This window comes from Petaurus breviceps, unplaced genomic scaffold, assembly GCF_028583685.1.
Source record: "Petaurus breviceps papuanus isolate PSGF00001 unplaced genomic scaffold, PetGlider_PUasm1.0 90625, whole genome shotgun sequence".
In the NCBI taxonomy this organism is placed as follows: domain Eukaryota; kingdom Metazoa; phylum Chordata; class Mammalia; order Diprotodontia; family Petauridae; genus Petaurus; species Petaurus breviceps.
In genome coordinates this window covers 3,883,140-3,907,114 of record NW_027187289.1, presented here as the reverse complement: position 1 = coordinate 3,907,114, position 23,975 = coordinate 3,883,140, and the positions used below count along the sequence as shown (strand labels likewise).

At 36.3% G+C, this 23,975-nt stretch overlaps 1 protein-coding gene across 3 annotated transcripts in view; it reads right to left on the bottom strand.

Annotated features, from left to right (window-relative positions):
- PCCA (propionyl-CoA carboxylase subunit alpha) overlaps window positions 1-23,975 on the bottom strand; it is a 550,597-nt gene that overhangs the window by 490,001 nt on the left and 36,621 nt on the right. The window lies entirely within an intron of this gene.

The window sequence follows — 23,975 nt, the reverse complement described above, 5'->3', positions numbered from 1 at the left end:
CTATCTACAAATACCCAATTATCCACAATAAGCTTCTCACAAGCAATCATATGCAAAAAGGAATCACTGTTTCTTCTACTATATTTATTATCTCAATTTCTTTCTGCTTTAGTTTACATTATATAAAATAAGAGTGGTGATAATGGACATCATTGCTGGAGTCTTTCACCAATCAGTCAACAAATATTAACTTTGTACTAGATGGTAGAGAGCACTGTGCTAAGTAACAAAGAAATGGGGTTCTGGAAAGTCCCTGTTCTGCAGGAGTTCACAACACACAAATAACTATGTACAATCAAGATAATATAGAAGCGGAAGTCTGAGTCAAGAAAATATCAAAATGGAGGATTAGACATTTTCTATGATCTCAGCATCCCAAACCTCTCTAAAACATACATTACATGCCAAAGATAAAGCAAGTTCTAAAGTCTCCGTGGTCTAGTACACCCCCGATCCAAAACAAAGTTTAAAAACACAAAAATCCATGAGCTTACTGGTACTGAGCTCACTTGGCATTCCTTCCCAACCTCCCTCCTTAAGAGCCGCAGTGATGCACTAGGTAGAGCCAAGACATGACACAGGGTTATGACAAAACCCACCCCTCCAATACCCTGTTCCTCCCTCTTTTTTTCCAGTGCTATGCAGACTGCAGAACTTTGTCCCTGCCTCAACAGCCAGTGTGGCCACAGCCTCCAGGAGCAAAAAGCCTGTTGAAGCCACCATCCCATAGCACTAGAACCGAAAAGCTCTGAACCGCCAGAACAGATAACCCCATGGCACCAGTGCAGTAAGGGGCAGACCAGAAAACCAAGAAAACAGAAGAACAGGAGAGAACACCAGGTAAGGACACTCTTTGTGTGAGGCAAATATGCAGCACTATACTAACTGTGAGGAAAAGAGGACAGCAACCAACTATAGCCAGTTATAAGCACCCAAAAGTCACCTGAGGCAGAGACTTGGGCAGGTGAACTGCCAAGGGGAAGAAGCTGAGATGCTCTGAAATATAGGACCCAATGAAACTGCCACTGGAGGAAGTAAATAGTGGAAAATAAAGGGGGGGGAGAGGAGACTGAAATTGCCAAAAATCTTGGGAAGAAGAAAACTCATAGATCATGAATATTAACAGATCAATTAAAATAGAGAACATTAACTACAAAAGGAAATATAGCTTCCAGATCTAATAGATGAATTCAGGCATCCATAATATGGCAAAACAGAGGAAAATTATCCAACACTTGCTGAAATAAAGGAGGCTGTGGAATATAAAAAGAACATGGAACCACACAATACACTTGTTCCTGAGAAGTTGCAATGAGAATCACAAGAGTAGAATTTATGGCCTGATAATCAAAAATAATAAGCAGAACATAAAAACTAGAATCAGAGATGGCAAGGCTCACCAAAACAACAAAAAAGAACAATAGGTTGTGAATCCAAATGCACGGGAGTGAAAGATAATCTTGAAGAAGAGAAGCAAAAAACAGTAATATGGAAAAGAAAATTATACCAATGAAACAACGTGTCAAAATTTCTGGGACGGAGCCAAAGCAATCCTCAAGAGGTAAATCATGGGGGCGGGTAGGTGGCATAGTGAGTAAAGTGCCGGCCCCAGAGTCAGGAAGAGGTAAATCATATCTTTACAGACAGAACAAAATAGGAAAAAAGAAGAGTTATGAAATGATCCATTTTTTTAAAACTTAAAACAAAGTCAATAAGATATATACAGGATAAATTTTGAGATAATCTAAGAGGGAAGATACTAGCATGAAAAAGGTCTGGGAAAAGCTTTACAAAAAGTATGCCTTTAGCTGAGACTTGAAGAAAGTCAGGAGGCAAAGCTGAAGAAAGAAAGCCATCCAAGCATAGGAGACAGCCAAGGAAATGTCTTTCCTTTTTCTACATTTCCAATTTTTCCACACTAACATCTTAAATAGGTTGAACAGAATTGTTCTACTTACCCCCAAAAAAATCTATCTCATTTTCATCTCTTCCTTTAATTTCATATTGTTTTTTTTTTAAAGAAACCGTTTAGGTGAGATCTATAGGTTCATTCAACATATTCATTCAACATATCCAGTGTTAACTGAATATCAACATTCCAAATGCATGAAACAAACTACGGACAAACGTGCAAAAGTACAGGTGCAGTATGTGGGGTAACCAAGCAGGTATGGCTTGGAGTCTCTAGGAAGACTAGGAAACCTTAGCTCCATAACTATTTAGGAAAACAGATTGATGGATTCAAAACTATGCCTCTAGAGATAGGCAGTCTGAAGCCTAGTAATGACTGAAAATTAATTTCAGCTAAGAATATTCAAGAGATAACTAGACAGGATCAAAAAGCATCCACTTCAGAATTCTATGTGAATTAGGTATTTTTTAAAATTTTATTTATCAAAAACACACCTCCTCATTCTCCCAATCCTACTCTCCACAACTGGAACTCTTACAGACACACACAGTCAAGCAAACCAAATTTTCACAACGGCTGTGCCCAAAAAAAATCTGCCTCAATCTGCCCTGAGTCCTTCACTTTTCTTTCAGGAAGTAGGAAGCATTTCACTGTCAGCCCTCTAATTATAGTTAGTCATTACACTGATCATTAGAAAGTACCTTTATCATACTGTTATCATCATATTAACTGTTCTGGTTCCGCTCATTTCATTTTCCATCATCTCATACAAGTCTTCTCAGCCTTCTCCAACATCACCTCCATCATTTCTTACATCACAATTGTATTTCATCACATTTATACACCATAATTTGTTCAGCCATCATTGCCCAGTTTATGGGCAGCCCTCGAATGCTCATTACTTGTCATCTCAAAAAGAACTATGTTTGTACACCCTCAGACTTTGTTTTGATCAGGACTAAGCCCTCCCCATCACCTAACTTTTCCTCTAATTTTATATTTCTACCCTTTCCCTCTAAACTTCCTGGTGAATAAAATGTATTTCTGTACCCAACTCTGTGTGTGCATACATGTATTCTACCCTCTTTAACCAGAGTCGAGGTAACTCTTCCTTCCATTCCACCTCCCCCCATAAAGCATTCCTCTACCTTTGTTGGCTTTGTTTTAATATTTTCAAGATATAATAGAAGTTATAGAATAGAAGTTCTTAATAGTGTTAAGAGGGAATAGATCTATCATATACCCAAATTTAAATATAAGCAGTTTATACTTGTTTACTCCCTTATTCATTTATGTTTACCTTTTTAAGTTATTCTTAATTCCTGTTCTTAAACTTCAAAGCTTTTATGCAGCTATAATCATTTCATTACAAATGCTCTTAAGTCCTCTATTCATTAAAATACTTAGTTTTGCTGGGTAAATTATTCTTGACTGTAAGCCTATATCCTTTGCCTTCTAGAAAATCATACTCTAAGTTCACTGCACCTTTATAGTGGTAACTAATATACATGTGATCCTGAATGTGCTCTTAAATATATGAATTTATTCTTTCTGGCTTGTTGACTATTTTCTCTATCTGGAAATTCTGGATTTTGCTATGATATTCCTGAGAGTTTTCATTTAGTGGTTTTTATCAGGAGCTGAATTCTTACTATTCCCAGAAGGGAGCTTGGGTGTGACTCCTGAAACATAGGGTTGATAAAACACTAATGAGGGCCAGCCCATGGTTATACTTGTAAATCTATAAATGAGAAATTAAGCACCAGGGCAACAGGGACCTTTCAGCCCCATCCAAGTCTGATATATCCTCCAAAGTCCCTGCCCCATTTGGAACATTCAAAATAGGCTACTGAGGGGAATCCATGGAGGGAAGGAATACTATTGGTTCAGAACTTGTAAGCAACCTGTAGGCATGTTATTGTTTGTTGGTAGGGCTTCCCTGCCTAAAGCATTGCTGACTGGGTGTAATGTTAATGGAATCTGAAGATCTCCCATGCCCTTTTGTATTGGCAAGTAAGCAGGTGCTTGGCACCTTGTTTCAAGTTAACACCTTGTTTAAGCTATTTAATCAACACAGAAGTAGTTAATACCTGGGGAGAAAGTTGCTGATGTAGCAGGAGGGGGGCAGAACTGGGGGGGGGGGGAAAGAGCACCAGCAGGACAGTCAGAATTTTCTCTCAGTGAGCATCTGGAGGCTGCAACTTCTGCTGAGACCTTTCTTCTGGGAACTTCTGCTGAGACCTTTCCTTTGGGAATTTCTGCTAAGAACTTCCAAGAACCAAGTGAGAAGCTACCATGAGTGAGAGAGGAGGATCCCTGCTTGAGGGAGCCTGTTCTGAAGGCTCGGGAATGTGGGTATTCACTGCATTAACCATGTGTATCAATTTCATGGCTACTGTAATGACTTTGGCTTTCTGACTCTGGAACTCAGTCTTCTGGTATTTGAATAAAGGCTTTGGTTCCGTCCTCTATGTGGAGAATCTGCTACATTTTACGGTTTACAACCATACCGGCATATTCATATAACCATGGGTGTTGTGAATAGTGCATTACTGTTACACTGAGCCAGATGGGCAGAGATTGGATGATGGCCCATATGAGAGAGAGGGGGTGGAAAATCAACCCTAAGAAAATCCAGGGTGAGGCCTGCTCAATCAAATTTGGAAGAATACAATGAGTGAACAAAGTCCAGAGGATTCCAAAGGAATAAGCTACTGACATCTGTTTCCCACAATCTAAGAAAGAAGCTTAGAGACTTAAAGATTTTGAAAAACCCACATTCCCTACCTGCTGGTTCCCCATCTACCAAATCATCTACATGTCAGTGTCATTAAAGTCATCCAAGCAGACTACAGCCCGAAGACGTAAAATAGGCCCTTCAGCAGTTTGCCACACCTTTGGTTTTTGGAGGTCCCTATCCATAAAGACCAGGGTGGGTGGAGCCTTTGGTAGACACCAAGAGATGGTGAGACTAAGCCACTTTGAGGGGCTTGCCTCCACCTTGCCTCCTACTGGGTCCTATTTGCTACTGAGCAGATGACCCAGAGTTAATACAACCACCCATCCAGAATTATCTATCATAGGCTGGGGATGCAAGATGGTCCCTCTAAAAAGATGGGTAGAGGGACAGCTGGGTGGCACAGTGAATAGAGCACTGGCCCTGGAGTCAGGAGGACCCAAGTTCAAATTTGGCATCAGACACTTAACACTTACTAGCCGTGTGACCTTGGGCAAGTCACTTAACCCCAATTGCCCCCTCCCCCCAAAAAAGATGGGTAGAATACAAAGGGCTTCCATTGCTAAATGTAAACTGCACATTGGAATTCATGCTTTCTACATCCCTCTAAGTAACAGTGCTCTTGGAAAACAGGTAGTGACTATGCCAGGGACTGAAGTTTCCAGACCAAACCTTGGAATCCAGATTCCTCTGCTAGGTTAGTAGAGTCCAACCTATAAGGAACCTGGCTCCTGAGGAATACCATTCTGCTTAGTCATTTGATTGTGCCATCTGCTGTAAGAGAGATACACAAATAGACTTCAATAGCCATTAATCAGGTAACAGGAAACAACCAGTTAGCTGAGTTCCAGGCTGCATGGATGGCATGTGAAAGAGCCAAGAGGGGGAAGAGAAGATCTTCAACTATACTAGTGCCTGATCAGTGGCCATGTGTCTGGCCAAGTAATCTAGGGCCTAGAGAGCACAGAACTAAAAATTCAAAGGCTCTCCTATTCCAGGTCAAGACTGATGGAGGAATTTTACTGATGTCTCTCACTGCATTCAATTGCTTATGCAGCATGTCAGCACCCAACAGAGACATATGCTTTAAAAAAAAAAAAAAGACTGGAGCTGTTACAAGCATAGAAGAATGGGTCAAGGATCAATACGAATATTCGGATATTAATACAACGCTGTGCTGGGCACAGAACAATGATTCCCCCCACTTAGGATAACACCAATTCAGGTGGCCCTCAATTTATCCCCATCTGGCAAAATAGAACTCTCCTATGTCAGGATGAGAAGGCTGCCGCTATCAATGCCACATTTTGTATCTGACTGCCCATGTCAAGTGTCTAAATTCCCACATGCATGACAAATCGATGTTACCCTGGGAAGAGAGTTTCCTTGTCCAGTGATTTATTGGATCCAGTCTCCAGGAATATTATTGGATAAGAATGGACTATTTTTTGACATAGTTTTTGGCTGATATCTGATTCTTCCTAAGCCTTCCTGCTCTCCCAGAGGGTTCAAAACACCCTGGAGAAGTAGCTCAAGCCTTTTTAATTGTAGACTTCCTTTCCTTTGAGAAGATTCAAGGAATTTCTTGGAGGACCAAGGGGTGCTTATAGTTAGGAGGTGTTTCACTTCCTAACAGAATGGAGGAGAAAAAATTATTGCTATATAACTACTGTATTGTATTTAGTCGAAGAAAAGAGATCCCTTTTTACCATGGTAGTAATTCTGAATTACTAAATGAAGGTGAGGGAGAGTCCTTATTTATCCACTGTGTGAAAAGGGAGCAATTATTCTACAAAAGCTTCTTAAACAGAAAAGATTCTGTATTATTCCCTTTATGTAGGTCTCAAGGAAGGGAAGATTTTGGCAGGTGGGCTACGTGGGCAGTAGTACACAGAGAACCTTGGCACCAACCTAGATCCCAAGAGAGTTTATGTGCCAAGAGGCTTCTGACCTCTTAGCCACTTTACTACAGACAAATAGCCCTGATGCTGGATTCTGCAAAGTCTGTGCAGACCCTCCTGCTCCTGGAGCTACTCCTGCTCAGCACATGACGTCAGAAAAAATCCGTGACGTCACCAGAGGCCTTGTCTACGCTGGGGCTCACAATTTTCTTGGTACCGCTCTAGCTCATCTCCACCATTTTGCATTAAAAGGCCCACTATGAACTGCGAATATGCAGTATCACCCATCACATGGAACAGACTATGGAACATTCAGAGTCTTTCCAACGGAGAAAGAGCAGGCTGGTCAAAACTTGTGACATTTATATTCCTCCACACTTTGGTTTTGTTTGGTTTATTTTTGTTTTTGCCCTTTAGTAACACCTAGGACAGGAGCACTGTCTAGTTACTTGATGGCAGAAAGCTCTCTAGAAGGACCTTGTCAACAATGAGTAGTATATAGAACAGCAATTTCCTGATGCAGCTTCCCTTGACCTGACATGTTCCTTCCCCCAAACAACCTGCTTGGCCCCAGCTTCCCTGATGCAGCTCCCTGGTCTGGGGACATAAGAAGTCCTAATTTCACATGTTCATGGCCTCTCAGACATGGAGGGTGTCTGAGGTCACTTGAGTCACCATAAACTGAAAACTCACACACCAGATAAGGGAGTGAAGAGTCCATAGAAGATAAGAGCTATTGAGTCATTGTTGCATGACCTTACTGTGTTAGGGCAAAGCAAACTTTCCTCCTTTATTAAATGTCTGGTGATTTCACAGTGCTATATTTTGTCCCAACATCAAAATGAACTAAAAGGTGTTGATTTCAGAGCCTCACTGGGTCTGATGGGAAAGATGCTGTGAAAGTAAAAATAGCAAAACCTGGTAAATGACTGGATTTGTGGAGTCAGGAAGGATAGTAAGGAGTCAAGGTTACTGCCAAAGTTATGGACTTGGGAAAGTGAAAGAATGCTGGTGCCTGAAACAGAAAATAGGAAAGTCTGGAAGAGGGGAAAAGATGAGTTCAAGTATTTAACCATACTGAGTTTGAAATCTCTGCAATACCTAGTTTGAAATAAGGAACTGGTAATAAAAGAATTAAGGGAAAGGGAAAGGGTGTTACAAGTGTGTTCATTTGGTGATTAATGCTAGTATGTAAGTTTTAAAAATTTGAACTTCAACTTAGTGTGAATTAAAAAATAATAAAAAGGTCCTATTTAATGCAATCAAAATTCAAATAATATAGTGCTTTTGAGTTAGTTAAGTTAGACACTGTCAGTCAAAATTTGTGTCTTGCCACTTTGGGGTGTGATTATGCTGCTGTGTGCCATATTTCCAAAACATTTTGTTTATTTTCTTAAAGCTCTTCCAAAAAGGAAAAAAGTAAAAATGATCAGATGGAAACACAACCATTGCAAAAAAGAAGAATTAGTTACAACAAAAATTTTAATATAATGAACAGTGTGAATGACAGTCACAGTAATTCTAAAACAGGAGACAACGTTGAAATACTTGAATCTAAAATATATGTATAGTACAAATTATAAAACACTGAGGGAAAAGTTTTTAAAAAGGCAAAGCTGCAGCTTTTTGTGGTTTGCAAACAACTAAAAGAAATAGCGGTATTCCAATGACAGAAATGAATTATCTTTTAGCTGTGTGGACTGAAGCCTGCAATCAAAAATATATTTCTCTTAGAATAGCCAATGAGGCAAAAAGTTGTTTATTTGTGACAATAAAAGAAAATGGAAATGAAGTAGACATTGAAGAAACTTTTACTGCAAGCACTGGTTGGTTCATTCACTTTAAAAAAAAGAGTTGAACTACATAATGTTAAAATTATGAGGGAGCTGGAGGAGGGCAGTATATATGAGAATAGTCAGTTAAATATTCTGATATTTTGAAGAAAATAATTCAAGAAGGTAAATACACTGATCAACAAATTTTAATGGAGGTAGTAATAAAGCAGACATTCTGATAAAGGATGTCTCCAAGAATTTACATTTCTAAGAAAGAAGAACCATGGATTTAAATTGTCTAAGAATAATCTAACACTTCTATTGGTAGGTAATGCAAAAAGGAATTTTAAATTAAAACTAATGCTTATTTATCAGTTTCGAAATTGTTGTGCTGAGAGGCTACAGCCATTAATCACTTCCAGTTCTTTGGCAATCAAATAAGAAAGCATGAATGATTAAAGTTGTTTTTGAGTTATTGAGTATAGTTTTGAGTTATTCTTGCCATCCGTTGAAAAATACTGCAGAGGACAATAATATCATATGTAAAGTATTACTGATTTTGGATAATGCCCCAGGTCATCCAACTACAGTTGGCTTACTGTGTAAGACTTGTGAGAATGCAAGTTCACTGAAACGGTTTTAAAGTTCTCTCTACCTACCAATGCATGACGAGTTTTAAAAAGATGAGACAATTTGATCTATACTGCTATAATAATTTAAACAACAGTAACAATATTTTCATCATATCTTTCAGTACAGGCTTATTTTTCGATTTCCTAACTTTTGCTCTCTATAATTACTCTATTATTTTGCTCACAACAAACAAGGATCAGAAATATATGTTTTTATCCTGTACTGTTATGTTAATAAATGGATAAGACTTATTTTTTTTAATAAATTCTTTCCTTAATTTAATTTTTAATTTTTTTTGCTTTTTTTTGGAAGGCAATTGGGGTTAAGTGACTTGCCCAAGGTCACATGGCTAGTTTTTGTGTTAAGTGTCTGATGCCAGATTTGAACTCTGGGCCTCCTGACTCTAGGGCCAGTGCTCTATTCACTGTACCACCTAGCCACCCCAAGAGATTTATTTTTTTTATTTTCATTACATATTTCTACTGAGACTAAATCAATTATCATTTTACATATAATAACGTTCAATAGTGAAAATTCAAACAGCATAACCACTTCACAGAATTCCTTATTCTCACTAATCGGGACCCAGTTATGCATGTGTGGGGCTATGATATCTGCATAGAGATGAGTTAAACCCAGGGAAGCTGATAAGTTTACTGAGAGTGTCTAGGGAGAACGCAAGAGGAGATAGGATTGAACTTTTGGGATATTTAATATAGAGAGGGAATTAAAATAAACAAAAAGAGCAAGTTATCACCCATAAATGTTTGGTCAAACCAAGCAGCTTTCAAAAGAAGAAATGTGAGCTATCAAAAACCATGTGAAAGCCTATTCCAGAGTGGAACTAAGATGGCAGAGTAAAAGCAGGAACTTCCTTGAGCTCTCCCCCCAAACTCCTCCAAAAACCTTTTTAAAATGACTCTAAACAAATTCTAGAGCTATAGAACCCATAAAATGATAGAGTGAAACAAAACTCCAGCTCAAGACAGCCTGGGAGATTGAGAGGAAGGATCTATCACCCCAGGCTGGGAGCAGTGTAGTCCAGCACGTGCTATGCTGGCACAGACAGGGCCAAGCAGGCCTCAGAGCCCTGAATCACTGGCAGACTTCTCAATCCACAAATGCCAAAGACAGCATAGAAGGTCAGTGGGAAAACTGTGGGATCTGGGTAAAAGAGGAGCACAGTCCAGCCCCAGACCCCGGGGCAGCGGAGGCAGCTGTGGTAGCAGGCGGCAGCGGCAGCAGCAGCTGCTTCCAGAGCTCTGGGCCCACAGATGGTGCGGGGATTGAGCAGATGATCCAAGTAATTGCAGGGATCTCTTTGCTGGCACTAAGGCAGGATTCTCTTGCTTTGCCCTGCTTGGATCTGGGTCACAGTCCTGGGTGGCAGTCCCGGGGTGAGGAGGAGTGCTGGTGTGGCACAGCTTGTGGCAGTGATGGAGAGGGAGTCCTCCTCAGTTCCCAGGCAGAAAAGAATGGTTACTCACAGAACAGCGCACAGGTCAGGAAAGGGGTAAACTAAACACCTCTCTTTTGATCATACCACCTTTGCAGAGTTTAAAACTTATAGGTCCCTAGAAGTATCTCTGAAAACAGCTGCACAAAACTCCTGAAGCTTGGGACAGTACACCCACACCCCCACTGGAAGCAGAGTCTTACCTAAACAAAGAGTTAGAAAGTCAAGTATTTGGCTAGGAAAAAGAGCAAACGAGGTAAAAAAAAAAAAAACTCAGACTACAGAATCTTACTTTGGTGACAAAGAAGATCAAAACATACATGCAGAAGAAGTCAACAAAGTCAAAGTTCCTATATCAAAAGCCTCCAAGAAACATACGAATTGGTCACAGACCTTAGAAGAGCTCATAAAGGATTTTGAAAATCAAGTAAGAGAATTAGAGGAAAAATTGAGAAGAGAAATGAGAATGATGCAAGAAAATCATAAAAAATGAGTCAATAGCTTGCTGAAGGAAACCCAAAAAAATACTGAAGAGACAGAAAAAGAATGTTCCAAACCACTAAGAATAAGAGAAATGCAAATAAAACTAACTCTCAATTTTTCCCCTCACATTAATTAGATTGGCAAAAGATGAAAATGGCAAATGTTGGAGAGGCTATGGGAAAATATAAACCAATGCACTGTCAGTGGAAGTGTAAATTTGCCTAAACATTCATGAAAACAATTTGAATTATAATTTAAAAGTTATGAAACTGTACATAATATCTGACTCAGCAATACTACTACTGGGCACATACCCCAAGGTCAAATACAGAGAGAAAAGACCCATAGTTACAAAAAATATTAATAGTAACACTTTTTGTAACTCCAGATAACTGCAAGTAAAGTAGATGCTCCTCAATCAAGGAATGGCTGACCAAATTGCTGAATATGATTTATACCATAAGAAATAACAAATATTAAGAAGTCAGGGAAACTGAATAAAGAGTACAGTAAGAAAAACTAAAAGAACAATGTACACAACCACAAGAATATAAAGGTAAATGACACTGACAATCAGAACCCATTCATGCATGACCAACTGTAACTTTAGAGAAGTGATGACGAAACACATCAACCTCTTCATGGCAAAAAGGTAGACCACAGGTGTGAAATGAGTCAAATTATACTACAAGGTAGAGTCAATGCATCAGTTTGTTTGGTCTTTGTTACAAAGTAGTATTCTAGTGAGGTGAGGGGCCTGAGGTGGAGGGATAATGAGAAAGTGACAACAATGTAAATTATTCAATAAAACACATTTAGGGTTTTTTTTTTAACATATATGGCTTTTCAATGACACTGACGGTATTCATGCATTACTATTAACTTCTTGTGTCAAGATGTTCCAACCACATGAACAGTATTAACAATATTAACAGTACTCTAATGTATGAACAGTATTAGCATTAAGTGATGTGTGTATAAAAGCAGGGAGAGGAGTGACAGAAGGAAGGAGGGGGAAGGGAAAAGAAAGGAGGAGGAATCAGTGTATTTACCTTCTTGGGGTGAGAGAGAGAGGGAAAGGGAAAGAGAGAGAATTTGAATATGAGTCTACCCTTTACTTTCATTAGTGGTAACATGAAAAATTACTGATTTGGACTTTCCCCCACAAATAGTCCAACTTAATAGAACTGCATCATACTGCCATTATGAAAACTGAAACGAATGACATTCATAAAGAAAAGCTATGTATTTGTCTTTCATATTTCAATAAAACTATGGGACTCCCAAAGTTATTAGATACTTTAAAAGAAAAACATTATGGCTAGGCCCTTTTCCCATCATTATAAAAGTTTTTTTTTATTTAAAAAAAAAAATCACCCTTGTGAATTTTTTTCTCATTTATCCAGAAGCTTAAAATCCTAAACTAAGTTCCCTTTTATTAAGGATTGCATCTGTATTGAGTCTGTCTTTACACAATCTATGATTCTAAACTTCTTATCTTAAAACCAAACCAATTTTAAATTCCCTCACATCTTTAAAAAATGTGTTCACAAGTTACTTCCTAATTTTAAAAAAGGAACTACTCAAATGCAATACAAATATGTTTAAAAGGTGCACAAACACACAATACTGTACACATGAGGTTCCTAACTCAAATCTTTTTTTTTTCCTGTTAGCATTTATTTTTTTTTCCTCCTAAATAAAGTCACAGTCCCTGCTGATGAGGAATGATTGGTTTACCTATAACAGCAGGGGGCTTAAACTATCAGTACTTTAAGAAGCTTTGACAGTTTTTTGACAGTTTAACCTGCTGAGCTCACAGCACCCATGGGAGGGTCTTAGTTGCAATTCTACTTCTGATGTTGCTGACCACTAATACTGACTCCATAGATAATGGATTCCAATAACAACCTCCTACAGATTAACACTTTGAGTATATCCATGATATTGCTTTAATTAAGTTAATACATGAAGGTCACAGTTTGGGAGAAAGTTTTATTAAATTTGGCAGTGCTTACAATAATAAAAAATGTGTGTGCTCGTCTGTACAGTAACTCCTAAGTTTGCCTGCAGATATAATCCAGTTTGTTCATGGATTTATGCAGCATTTCAATTTATTTTACAAAATGAACTCAATTTATTAGTTCCATTTCCTGAAAATATGCACATTTCTAGAATTTCTAACAGATGTTTTCATTACTAATATGAAATAGACAGCTCTAACCATGCTGGGTACAGAACAAGTTTACCTAGCATGTAAACAGACCACCCACTGAAGCTAAAAAAAAAATTTTATAGAGTTTGAAACATTTTGATGGTAGAAGAGATTAATACTTTGATTTGCCTTATACCTTCCAAGTATTAAATATTAATATGTCACTGAAATATCTGAAATGGCTTTTCATTATAAAAAAGTAAGAATTCATAAATTGTTTTTAATTCAAACATGTTTGGCAGTAAAAAAAAATAAACCTAAATCAAATTATTTGAGAAAAACATCTGTATAGGACTATATTTTAATTTTATATTTTAGTTTTATATTTTAATTGTAAACACTTGGGGTTAAAAGGTTGACTTTTAAATGTTACTAGATATGCAACTGTAAAATATACTATCTTTAAAGTACAAACCCTATTTTCTCTACAATTAATGTAATATATTTCAATATTTGTCTGTAAGGCAGTTTAATGGTGTTTCATTTAAACAAAGAAATTTAGCTGACTGGCTGAATCTGATAATAATAATAATTGTATTTTTAAAATACCCAACCTGACAGATACTATAGTAGATAATAATGAACCAGCATGGGAGCCATTTAATATACTTCTTGATTAACTCATTGCCTGTCCAGTTCTCATACAGACATGTTAACATGTCATAATCGTCATAATTCCCATCATCCCCACAGCTAACACACAAGCTCCTTGATTAGCGCACAACTCCCAGACGAGCCATTGCTAATGCTAAATAATTCCCTTCAGCCTCCTGCTACTATACCACAGGATCTCCAATTAAATATAATGTCCCTGATGAGACATATTAATGTAGACAAATTCCTACCAAGGATCCTAACCTATTCAGATTCCCCCAAATATGGGGGGAAATGGAATTCAAGCAAGAGATAATAAAAATAAAAATAATGATTACAGGTAAGATGCTTTTGGAACAAGTCTTTACAAAAGAAACAACAAAAAGGAAAGTAATGGGAAAAAAAATGAATTTAGGGTCAAACATCTTAATTTATTTCCATAACAATTATTTGGCCCAATACCGAAAATTCTAGTGGCTTAAGACATTTGGAGACCTAAGTACTGCACTGTACTATATATCTAAAATAAATCAACATGTACCTATTACCTGCCATGCATTATATTGTCCTGGCCAGAGGGGGAGAGGGGGAGAGAAGGCAAAAGTGAAACAATTCAGGTTACTAAAGGCTAAAATTTTATGATCATTATCGAGTTTTGAAGCAAAAATTATACTTGAGAAACCTTTCCCTAATTAGTGGAAAGTTCCATGAACCAAAATCATATTAATGAAGACAATTATTGCCTCCACATAAGTACTACTGTAGTTACTACTACAAACTCTTTAATACCAGACTTTATGCAACTAATTAGAAAACTTCACTGCTACACTAAATACTGTTGCATATATGAATGCTTTTTATCATTAGCAAATTGTATGACTTTTGAATAACAAGACAGATGAATTTAAAATTTTCCTATCCCATTAATTAAGGGCCAACTGGGAAACAATGGGCATAATAACCATATCATCTTAAAGTATCCAGGATTTTTTAAAAATATTGAATTAAGTAAAAATAACCAGCTATATACCCTTCCAGCTATACACAGATAGGAAATACTAGTTTGAAAATAAGTGTTATATAATTTTTCAGTGATCAACCAAGTAAAAAAATTATTAGTCAGATTCTGGTTTTTAATTTATGAGAAAGTAATGGTGTAAGTTGTAAAATATGTGGTTACTAGATTGTGTGAAATAAATAAGACTTTAATTCTATAACAATACAGAACCTAAGAAATAAGTATGTTATTTTTACTTTTAAATTACTTTAACCTCTACATGCAAACAGATAACATTTAAGATATTATAACCACCCCCATAAAATTTTGATAAGGTCTTCCCTAAGGTCCTTGTACCTTTGCCTATACTAATGAGCTCCATCTTCATTTACCTGATCATTAGCTTCTAGTTTGTTCAGCTGGAAACCAACATACACTAATTACTTCGACATCACAAAGTCATCTCTGTCCTCACTACATCCCCAGACAGCAGGGAGAAATTATCAAGGGTAGGCATGATAATATCTTGATAAGTGATGATTCACTTTACCTCACTGTCAATCATCTAGGAGTGCTCATGCAAGATACCACTCAATCTCATTACTGAATCCTAGGGCTAAGAGTACAAAACACACCAGGAGTCACATTCCAAACAGCAGGATGGCAGGATAAGATATGAGTGTCAACAGATACTTCCATGAATTTCAGTTTTGTTTTAACATGATAAATATAAAATATTTCTAATTTTCTAATTTCCCATTTGTTGTATAAACATAAAATGAAAACATGTTTTAAAGAAAACAAGTTTCGCAACAAAAGGATATTATTTTCTCATAATTAAAGAAATAGCACTTTTTCAACCCAGTGAAGTCCTCCTTACCAAAAAAAACTGAATTTTAAAATAAATGTAGCAACACTTTTCTTCTTTAATTATTTATTTTTTAAATCCTGTTTTAATACACCCTAAAAATGTAACACTTTCATTTAGGAGTATGTATGTGTGCTTTCAAGCTAAGGTTGAGATTTGCTCATTTGTACTTTTATAAATACATGGAACCAATGATTTTCTTCAACTTTCAAATAATTTTCTACCAAAATGGAGTCAATGTTATATTGGCAAAGGACACAAGTGTTTTGCAATAAAATTACCAACTTTACTCTGGCTTCTGCTTTTAATTTATAGAAAGTTAAAGATGTAAGGGACCTGATAACCAGGGCTTAGCAGGAATTCCTTTTGCAGCATCACCATTAAGTTGTCATCTAGCCTCTACACCAAGACCTCCCCTTTACAAGGGAGCTTGTTTCATTCTTGCCACTTCTATAACTTTGTCTATAAAATGTCTAACTTTACATTTTACATATCACTTTGAATACTTTAACAAGTAAAGGGTTCTAGAAGCTTTTCTTCATACAAACCAGATATTAGCACAATGTCTGGCACATGTTCTTGTCCTTGTGGTTGTTCATTCATTCATTCACTTTGGGTAAGTGGTATCTTACCCCTATAAGGTTTTCTTAGCAAAGATACTAAAGGGGCTTGTCATTTCCTTGTCCAGCTCATTTTACAGATGAAGAAACTGAGGTAAACAAGGTTAAGTGACTTGCCCAGGGTCACATAGCTAGTATGTGCCTGGCACATAACAGGTGTTTAATAAACGTTTATTAACTTTTTTAATATTTTAAAATTTTACCTAGGAAAGATCTCCTCCATATGAGAAGTTTATACATAAAAACAGATCAATAAAGGGAACTTTATTATGGCCAGCAAAATTAAATGAAATGAAAACAACACAGCAGCTCATTCAGAAATTCAGTCTCACTGATTGAGATTCACTTTCTTTATCCATAAAGGCTTCCTCCACGGTTTTTATTTTAGTTTACTAGTTTACTTTGATAAAACAAAACAGGCTCTACATTCAGTCTATCCACTAGCTAAGAAGTAATAAGAGCCTAAGAATTCATTTTCCATGAAGAGGTTGAAGACACTTCTCTTGGCTTCTGTCACCAGCACAGTGTAGTCCAACGGACAGAGTGCTTGAGTGCTGGAAAAATCGAGGTTCAGTTACCAAGTCACAGATTCACTGGCTATCTGAATCGAAATCACTTAGCTTCTCTCAGATTCAGATTCTTCATCTACAAAAGTAGGATAATAGTACTTGTAACATTTACTTCACGATTATTGTGAGGATCAAAAGAAAATGTATGTTATGCGCCTTGGAAACCTTAAAGTGTTATATAAACCTCAATTATTCTTATAGTATGATTTTTTTTTTTTGCTTTTTGGAGGGCAATTGGGATTAAGCGACTTGCCCAAGGTCACACAGCTATTTTTTGTGTTAAGTGTCTGAGGCCGGATCCGAACCCAGGTCCTCCTAACTCCAGGGCCAGTGCTCTACTCACTGCAGAACCTAGCTGCCCCTTTCTTATAGTATTATTGATAATACTGAACATTGGATTTTTTTGTCAGAAAACCCAAATTCAAGGATTAGTTTTGCCATGAGTACAATTACTTACCAAAAGCAGCTCATTTAAATTTCCCGAACATCAATTTCCTGACCCATAAAACAGGACAACTACTGATTACGAAACAGCCTCTGTCAAAGAGCTGTTGTAAGGGAAAACTCTTTTTTTTTTTTTAAAGCAATTGGGGTTAAGTAACTTGCTCAAGGTTACAAGGCCAGTTATTTCTGGGTGTGGTGCTGAGTATCTGAGCCCAGATTTGATCCAGGTCATCCCAACACTGGAGCCGGTGCTCTTACTAGCTGAGCCACCTGGCCGCCCCTAAGCAATTGGGGTTAAGGAACTTGCTCAAGGTTACACGGCCAGGTGTTTCTGGGTGGGTGCTAAGTGTCTGAGCCCGGATTCGATCCTCAGGTCATCCTGACACTGGAGCCAGTGCTCTTACTCGCTGTGCTACCTGGCCGCCCCATGGGAAAACTCTTAAACCTTAAATAACTTAAAGTATAAAGTATAACTTAAACTGCCATCATTATCAAAATCAGGATCACAGTAATTGGAAGAGATTTTCTTGATGCTGGGGCTTTTATTCAAATAATAATTCATAGATTCAACACATCAATAATCTCCCCAATGCTCACACTAGTGTCAATGGTAAATAACAATTTTTGCAAACTTTCTCAAGTCATGTAAAAGTCCCGTAAAAGTCCCATCCATAGCTAAGAATTATGTATCCTCTTTTCTATTCCTAGTCAATTTTTACAAAGATCTATCTGTTCTAAAAGCCTATTCATATTCTTTTTTTTTCTTTCTGGAGGGCAACTGTGGTTAAGTGACTTGCCCAAGGTCACACGGCTAGTTTGTGTGGGGGGGGGGAGGGGTGTCAAGTGTCTGAGGCTGGATTTGAACTCAGGTCCTCCTGGCTCCAGGGCCGGCGCTCTATTCACTGCGCCACCTAGCTGCCCCCTCCTATTCATATTCTTAAATTTTCTTCTTAATATTTTTGTTAAATTTTTCTAGGTACAAAAAGGGTAGATTGATGACCCAACTGTTAGACTTCTGCTTTTTATTTTTCACTGTAAATTAACATTTCCTTTAAGTATTTAGATGCTGATCTAATCAATGCATATATATTAATTATTGAAATTACTGAAATTAATATATTGTCTGTGGCATCTTTTAACATAATGTAGTTTCCCTTTTTAATCTCTTATCAAGTCTATTTTTATTATTCCCTTGTCTGAGATCATGAACGTTGTCCTTGCTTTTCTGAGTCTGCCTGAAAATAAGAGATTTTCTTCTGGTCCCTTCTTTTAAAATCCCTGTGAATCTTTGTTTCAAGTGTGTTTCTTTGGAAGACTAGGCTTTTTGATTTCTAATCCATTCTTCTATTTGCTTTCTATTTTATGGGTAAGCTCTCATTCACATTTATATTTGTGATATTTAATTGTTTATTTCCAGGGAACCCTATCTTCTTACCCTTAAATTTTCTCTTTGCTCCCTATCCTCTTCTGCCAAAATGGTTTTCTCAATATCCAAGGAATTCTTGTAGTACAGGACATCCTTATCCCAACATATGTGTTTGGTTTGACCAAATATGAAAATACTGTATTCAATTGCTAGGTCTTGCTTACCTAATCTGTTACACAGATAAATTTTTCTACTTTTTAAGCAGTATCAAATACTTCTAATTACTATAGTACAGTTTGAAATCCAGCAATCCTAGGACACTTGCTTACACTTTATTTTCATCATTTACCTTAAGATTCTTTAATTTTTGTTCCTCCAGATGAATTTTACCAAGTTCTATAAAATAATCCTTTGATAGTATGATTGATGGGGAAATAACTAGTAAACTTAATTAGGTTATCATTTTCATATGTGCATGACTTAACCCTAAGCCTTCAATTTCTTCAAAATTTTCCTTTATTTTTGTAAATGGCACTTTATAGTTGTGCTCATATAAGTCCTGAATATGTCTTGTTAAATTAATTCCTAGATATTTTATGCATTTTAGTAATTTATTTTTTAGAATTTGTAACATATCAAAAAATAGATTTGTTAGGCCTAATAAATATTTAATAAAGTTTTCCTGAATTTATAATATATTCCAATTAATTTTTTTAATATTTCAGGAATTCTATAAGTAAGTCATAAAGCACCTGTAAAGAAGATAATTCTTCCTCCTCCTTTGCCTATGGTTATTCAGGTCAATGATTCTGGCTGTCTTACTATCATACCCAAACTATCTAGTAACAGTAGTCACAGGAGACAAGGACATTTTTGCTTCATCCCAATGTTCATAGAAATGGAAACTTTTTAGTGGTTCTCCATTACAATGCTGCTTATCATATTAAGGAAATATCTTTTTATCCCTATTCTTGGAGTATTTTTTAAATACAAGATCATAGAGACAGATGTAGAAAGGTCACAGAAACCTTCTAATCCATCTACTTCATTTTATAAAGGTGAAAACTGAGGCCCAAATTAAGTTACGGCTTACCTAAAAATCACACAGGAAATAAGAATCAGGAGCATGATCGGAACTCTGATTTTCTTACTCCAAAGCCACTGTTTTTTTCCATTTAACCAACTGAGCTCTTTTGAATGAATGCAGCATTTTGTCCAAAGGTCTTTCTGCATCAATGGATGAAACTCTTAGTTCTGTTGCTAAAGAGCCTATTTTTTGAGAACTGCTTATACAGTATCAACTATTTGTTCTTTAAATAATGATACATTATGCTCAAAAAATCCATCTACTCAAAGAGTTTGTTTTTGGCTCAAAAATTCTCTAAGACGGTATTGTTTAGATTTCCTATTTCCTAGAAAAAGTTAAAGCTAAAATATATTTAAGTGAAAGAGATAAACAGCAAAACTACATTATGATAAAAGGTACCACTGGGCAGCTAGGAGGCACAGTGAGTAAAGCACCGGCCCCAGAGTCAGGAAGACCCGAGTTCGGTTTCAGCCTTAGACACTTAACACCCACACAAAAAAAACTAGCTGTGAAATCTTGGGCAAGTTACTTAAATCCAAATGCCCTCCAAAAGGCAAAAAAAAAAAAGGTACCATTAAAAATGAAATAAGATCAATATTAAGTGATATGCATCAAATGCTATAGCATCTAAATTTTTAAAGGAAAAGTTAAATGAATGACAGATAGAAATGGGCAGTAATACTATACTACTGGGGGACTTTAACCTTCATCTCTCAGAATCCGATAAATTGAACCAAAAATCAAATAAAAAGAAGTTAAGAAGGTGAATAGAATCTTAGATAAGCTAGATATGATAAAATATCTGGAGAGAATTAAATGGGAACAAAAAGGAATATACCTTTTTCTCAACAGTATATCATACCTTACAAAAAGTTGATCATTTCTTAGGGCATAAAAATTTTATCATTAAATCGAGAAAAGAATATTAAGTGCATCCTTTTCAGATCACAATGCAATAAAAATTATATTTAATAAGGGACTGTGGAAACACAGATTAAAAACTAACTGGAGACGTAACAACAAATTTTAAAGAATGAGTGTGTTAAAGAACAAATCATAAAAACAGTAATTTCATTAACAAGACTGACAATAATGAGACAACATGACAAAACCTACAGGACATATCAAAAGCAGTAATCAGAGGAAAATTTTTTTCTCTAAATGATTAGTAAAATAAAGAGCAGACAAATTCTGCATGCAATTTTTAAAAACTAGACAAAGGACAAATTAAAAATCCCCAATTAAATACTAAATAGGAAATCTCAAAAATTAAAGGTGAGATTAATAAAATTGAGTATAAGAAAAATCATTGAATAATAAATAAAACTGAGTTGGTTTTGTGAAAAAAAAACAATAAAATAGAAAAACCATTGGCTAATATGATTTTTAAAAAGAGGGAAGAAAACCAAATCATATTAAAAATGAAAAAAGCAAATATATGATTAATGAAGAAATAAAAGGAATTATAAGGAATATCTTGCCCAATTATATGCCATTAAATTGAACAATTTAAGTGAAATAGAAGAATAATTTCAAAAACATTAACTGCCTAGATTAACAGAAGAGGAACGAAAATATAAAAATAAACTTATTTGGAAAAAAAAAAACTGAACAGGCCATAAATGAGTTTTCTAAGAAAAAAGCATCAGAAACAGAAGGATTTATAAGTAAATTCTACCAAACCTTTAAAGATCAACTAATTCCAATATCAAACAAATTTTTTGGAATAATAGACAAAGAAATAAATATGGTACTGATACATAACACATGAAGAGCAAAAACAGAGGAAGAATATCATAGATTAATTTCATTAATGAATGTGGATGCAAAAATCCTAAATAAAATACTAGCCAGGAGAGTACAACAACATATTACAAAGATAATATATTGTGATAAAGTGTGATTTATACCATAGATGGAGAGATGATTTAGCTTGAGGAAAAGTATTAACATAATTGATTATATTCATAACAAAAATAATGACTATATCAACAGATGCAGAAAAAGCTTTTGATTCCTATTTAAAAAACATATCAGACTGCATTCCCTCTTGAGGAGGGAGGGGAAGGGAGGGGGAAAAAATTAAAAACTCATGGAAGTGAATGTTGAAAATAAAAATAAATTAACTAATTAAAAAATCATGTAGCAGAGAAGCCAAGATTGCACAGAAAAGGCAGTAAGCTGCCTGAGTTCTCCCAGATTTCCCTCAAAATAACTTTAAATCACGCCTCAAAAGAATTCTGGAGTGACAGAACCCAGCAAAGAATGGGGTAAAGCAATTTCCCAGACCAGAATAACTTAGAAGGACTGAAGGGAAAGTCTGTCTCACTTGGCTAAAAGGGAAGCACAGTTCAGTGCAGGCAATGTTTGAGCAAGTCAGTGGGAAGCCCCTATCCCTCGCACAGATCAGAAGCCAAGGCCCTGCAAATCTCACTCAACAAGCAAAGGACACAGCAGACCAATTGTGAGGCCTCCAAGCCCCACACAGCAGATTAGTGGTCAGGCCTAGAAGGCCTGAAGGCCCCAGCACAGCTAGACTAGGCCAAACAACAACAGCAGAGTCAGTGAGGTATCAGCCCCAGAGATCTCACAAGTCAATGGCCAACCCCCTGGTCCACTGCACAAGAAGCTTAGGAAAGTGCACTTGTACCCCAAGAGCAGAGTAAACTTTAAACATCACAAAATAGCCTGGAAAATGAGCACATGCGTGCACACACACACACACACACACACACACACACACACACACATATCCTGACCATAAAAAGCTAATATGGCAACAGGGAAGATCAAAAAACAAACTCAGAAGAGGACTACAGTGTCAAAATGCCTACATGTGAAGCCTCAAAGAAAAATATGACTTCATCTCAGGCAATGGAAAAACAAAAATGATTTTAAAAATCAAGGAAAAGAGGTAGTAAAAAAAAATAGGGAAGAGAAATAAGAGTGAAGCAAGAAAATAATGAAAAAGAGTTAGCTTGCCAGGGGCAGCCAGGTGGCTCAGCAAGTAAGAGCACCAGCCCCAGTGTCAAGATGACCTGGGGATCAAATCTGGGCTCAGATACTTAGCACCACACCCAAAAATAACTGGCCATGTAACCTTGAGCAAGTTACTTAACCCCAATTGCTTTAAAAGAAAAAAGTTAGCTTGCCAAAGGAAGAAAAAAAAACTCAAAAAAATAACACCTTAAAAACCAAAGAGACCAAATGGTAAAAAAGACACAAAAATCCAATGAAGAAAAGAATTCCTTGAAAATCAGAATTGACCAAATGGAAAAAGATAAACAAAAATTCAGTGAAGAGAAGAAGCCCTTAAAAAGCTGAATTGGGCAGATGGAAAAAGAGGTACAAAAGCTCACTGAAGAAAATAATTCCTTAAGAATTAGAGATGAGCAAGTGGAAGCTAATGACACATTAAGAAACAGCAAAAGAAAATTTTAAAAGTAAAAAAAATAGAAGAAAATCATGAAATATCTCATTGATAAAACAACAGACCTGGAAAATAAATGCAAGAGAAATAATTTAAGAATTACTGAAATACTCGAAAGGCACAATTAAAAAAATAGCCTAGACTTCATCTTTCAATTAATTATCAAGAAAAACTGCCATGATGTCCTAGAATCAGAGGATAAAAGAGGCATTGAAAGAATCTCACCTATTACTTCCTGAAAGAGATCTCAAAATGAAAACTCACAGGAATACTATAGCCAAATTTCAGGGCTCCCAAACCAAGGAAAAATTACCGCAAGAAGTCAAAAAGGAAACAGTTCAAATATTGTTATGCCACAGTCAGGATAACACAAGATTTAACAGTTTCTACATTAATGGATTGAAGGACTTGAAACATAATGGAAAGAGCAAGGATTACAACCAAGAATCACCTACCCAGGAAAAGAGAGTATAATATTAGATGGGAAAAAATTGATTTTCAATGAAATAGAGGCCTTTCAAGCATTTCTGATGAAAAGATGAGAAATGAATAGAAAATATGACTTTCAATACAAGCTCAAGAGAACAACAAAAAGGTAAAATAGTAAAGAGAAATCATAAGGGATTAAAAATTTTTTTAATTTTTAATTTATGGAGTAAAACAAGCATTTCCATAACATAGCATAATTTTTAAAATCACTGCACATGAAAACTACAAATCTATTATGTACAACTTGCTATTCCTTTTAAATATATAATAATGTTATCATATAAATTTCTTTTTTTTTCCAGCCCCCACCCATGCCCTAGAGACAGCTACCATTAAACAGTAGTGGAAGAGGATAGGGGGAATCTAGATTCAGATAGCATCTTCCTTCTTATGTCCTTG